At 55.3% G+C, this 3,828-nt stretch overlaps 1 pseudogene; it reads left to right on the plus strand.

The window, feature by feature from the left end:
• Positions 1 to 207: 207 nt before the first annotated feature.
• Positions 208 to 3,444, plus strand: LOC103608038 (annotated as a pseudogene).
• The last annotated feature ends 384 nt before the right edge of the window (positions 3,445 to 3,828 follow it).

Below are 3,828 nucleotides of genomic sequence, written 5' to 3' on the forward strand. Positions count from 1 at the left end.
TCCTGCCAAACCTGCCTCTGATGACCGAGTGCCCCTCTGCAGGTGCTGTGCCCCCATCCAGTCCCAGATCATAGGAGGCTGGCAGTGGGAGAAGAACTCCCAGCCCTGGCCCTGGCAGGCGGCTCTGGACAATTCCAGCCACTTCCAGTGCTGGGCTCCTCTGGTGCGTCCCCGGCGGGTTCCCATGGCTGCTCGTTGCATCACAGCATGAGTGGGGCCTGGGGCCAGCAGAGGGGGCGTCTGTGCTCCACGGGAATAAGCGACTGCGTGTTTCCCCTGGGGTGACCTCAGGTGATGGCAATGTGTGCATCTCTCTGTGACTGTGTTTTGGCCTCTCTTTCCCTCTCTCTTCTCTGTCTCCGTGTCTCAGTGTCTCTCCCCGTCTCTGTCCATGTCTGGGTGTCTCTGCGGCCATCTCTTTCACTGTATGTCTCGTCCTCCGTCTCCCTGCCCATCTCTCCCTCTGTCTCTGCCTCACTCCCCCTCCCCCATCTCTCCTGCTCACACACCCAGGAGGGGCCTAAGAGGACCCCCCTCCCCCAGAGAGAAGGAAGAGATTGATCCCCAACAAGTGTGTGTGCTGTGTGTGTGTGAGGGGACACTGCTCACTGTGCCCAGCCCCAGCCTGCAGGACAAGGCGTCCACTCTGGGGAGACCCAGGGAAGGGCTGGTTTGAGCTGGAGCCGGGCGGGGGCCATTGAGGGGAGGAGGAAGAAGAGGGAGAGAGAAAGGGGAGGGCAGGGGGCTGGGGAGGGAACGGGGACTCGACCTTGGGCTGCGGGCCAGACCTCGGGCTGCTGGCAGGCCTCCCCTCCCTGCACGACGGCCCCAGCTGCAGCTGAGCTGCTCTCAGGCCCGGCCCCTCCTCCTGCACCTGCCCCACCCCCTCCATGTCCTCCCTGCCCTTCTCTCTGTCACCTCCTGGCTTCCCCTCTGCCTCCACTGCTCATTCCCTCCTGTCACTTCCCGTGTCCCATTCTCCTTTGTCCAGTTCTCACTCCCTTCCTTGTTCGTCCTTCTCACTCCCTTTCTCTTCCCTTTGTCTCTTTCTCGCTCTCGTTTTTCTCGTGCTGTCTCTCACTCCTCTATTTCTCACTGTTCACTGTCTGCCTTCATCGTTCCCTCTGTCTTTTGAGATCTTTCTCACTCCATTCCGTACTGTCTTTATCTCTTTCAAACTCTCCTTATGACTCCACTTTCCTTTGTTTTCTCACTATCTCTGTTTCTCCATGTCTCTGTGTGTGTGTGTGAGTGTGTGTGTGTGAGTGTGTGAGTGTGTGTGTGAGTGTGAGTGTGTGCGTGAGAGTGTGTGCATGCGTGAGTGTGTGTGCGTGAGTGTGAGTGTGAGTGTGTGTGCATGAGTGTGTGCATGAGTGTGTGTGTGAGTGTGCATGTGGTGTGTGTGAGTGTGTGTGCGTGTGTGTGTGAGTGTGAGTGTGTGAGTGTGTGTGAGTGTGTGCGAGTGTGTGTGTGTGAGTGTGTGTGTGGTGTGTGTGCATGAGTGTGTGTGAGTGTGTGTGTGCGTGTGTGTGTGTGAGTGTGAGTGTGTGTGTGCGTGTGTGAGTGTGCGTGTGTGTGAGTGTGTGTGTCAGTGTGAGTGTGTGTGTGAGTGTGTGTGAGTGTGTGCATGAGAGTGTGTGTGAGTGTGTGTGTGAGTGTGTGCGAGTGTGTGTGTGTGAGTGTGTGTGGTGTGTGTGCGTGAGTGTGCGTGTGTGTGAGTGTTTGTGTGAGTGTGTGTGAGTGTGAGTGTGTGCGCGTGTGTGTGAGTGTGTGTGAGTGTGCGTGTGTGTGAGTGTTTGTGTGAGTGTGTGTGAGTGTGCGTGTGTGTGAGTGTGTGTGAGTGTGAGTGAGTGTGAGTGAGTGTGCGTGTGTGTGAGTGTGCGTGTGAGTGAGTGTGTGTGTGTGAGTGTGTGTGTGTGTGTGTGTACGCACAAACGCGCATGCCTGTTTCTCTGTTTCTCATTCTTTCTTGCAAGACCTGCCCCCAACTCCTCTTCTCCTTCCTTTATCTCTCATTCTCTGCATCTCTTTCTCTTTCCCTAGCAAGTCCCAAGTCTCACTTGGCCACAACACTCTTTGGGGCAGCAAAGATCAGTAGATCCAAGTCACACACAGCTTCCCAGACCCCAAATTCAACGTGAGCCTCCTGAATGCCCTGCCTGCGCCCTGCTCCCAGAGGATGACTTCAGCCGTGACCTCATGCTGTTCCACCTAGGAAACCCTCCGGGATCACAGGTGCTGTGAAGGTCCTCCTGGACTTGCCCACCCAGGAATTCAAACTGGGGAACACCTGTTATGCTTCTGCCTGAGGCAGAGGCTACCCAGAGAATCATACTCCAGGGCCACGTTGCTGGGTGGATAACAGACACCTAGGCCTGAGGGAGGAGGATGCTGGATGTTGGGACCCTGAGTCTGATCCAGAGCGGAGTGGACATGGACTCCTGGGCCTGAAAAACGAGGAGTCTGGGGGCCAGCACTCCTGTGTCATAAGGAGGAGAGGCTGAGGAGCCAGGTGGAGTCAGCAACAGCCCTGTTTCTCCAGTATCCATAGCCAAGAGGCCAATCTCCAGGGTATAGAACTCAAACTCCTCTTTAATGACTAGTGTGCCAGAGCCCACATCCAGAAGGTGACCGTCTTCACACTGTGCACTAAGGACTTGGAAAGCAGCAAAGACACCTGCCTGGTGAGCCAGCATCTTCCCCTCTCCAGTGCAAACCTCACCTGGCCTCAGTGGGTCATTCTAATCTCAGACCTGACCTTGCTCCACGCCTGCTCAAAGACTTCCATGGATCCCCAGTGCCCTGGGGAGGAAGTGCCTAGTCAGAGAAAGCTCCCTGGAGAGGTGGTCTCTGAGATGAGCCCTGAGTGGGAGAGGGCCCTGTAGGTGGGCTGCTCCTCCTCCTGCTGACCTGTCTGCAGGGACTGTCCTCCTGGATCCTGCCCCCTGTGCAGGAGTTGAACTCTGAAGTTTCTTCCCCATTGGCCATGACTTGAGCCACTGTCCCCTCTGTTGGAACCCCTGTCTACCCTCCTCTGGGAATTGGCTCTGAGTCCCCAAGTTTGGGAGCTGGAGTTGCACAGGCAGAACCTGGGGCCCCACTGATCTTTGTCACTCCTTCTCTCTCCTCCTTGTGCTTTCAGGGTGACTCAGGGGACCTGCTGATCTGCAATGATATCCTACAAGGAATCACATCATGCAGCAAAGACCATGTGACAAGCCCAGTTTCCCCACCTCGTAAACCAAAATGCTGCCCTATGTGAAGTGGTTCAAGGGCACTATAGCCCTGACCCCTGAATACCTTGCCCCGCCCACTGCCCCAGAAAAATCAAATATTCTTCAAGCTCTGGTGTCTTCTTTCTAGATGGAAAATATCTGGAAGTTCAAGACCCACCTGTCCCGGCTGGAGTCCCCCAGCCCTCCTGATCTGTGTCCTGAGATGTGAAGTCAGAGGTAGGAGAAGAAAAGAAGGGGCAGACACAGGTGTAGACCAGTGGTTCCCAAACAGGGGCAACGTAGCCCACCTCAGCAGACATTAAGCAATGTCTGGAGACATCTTCTCATGCAGACTCTGCCAGGGCACACATGAAGTGGATGTCCGTGCTATCTGTGTGGTGCAGAGATGGAGGAGGGATGGGGTCCACCCTGGGAGAGTGGACAGTGACACGAGGTAGACACTCTCTGTGCAGCACTGAGAGGAAGCTGGAAGCAACACACCAGAAACACACAGATAAGCTTATGGAGCTCACACCTACCCTTGAGTGAAGAAATATGAACACTGAATGAGACATATAACTTAATACTCTACAGAAAGTAAAGCACATGCACC

This window comes from Galeopterus variegatus, unplaced genomic scaffold, assembly GCF_000696425.1.
Source record: "Galeopterus variegatus unplaced genomic scaffold, G_variegatus-3.0.2 Scaffold7957, whole genome shotgun sequence".
Taxonomy (NCBI): Eukaryota; Metazoa; Chordata; class Mammalia; order Dermoptera; family Cynocephalidae; genus Galeopterus; species Galeopterus variegatus.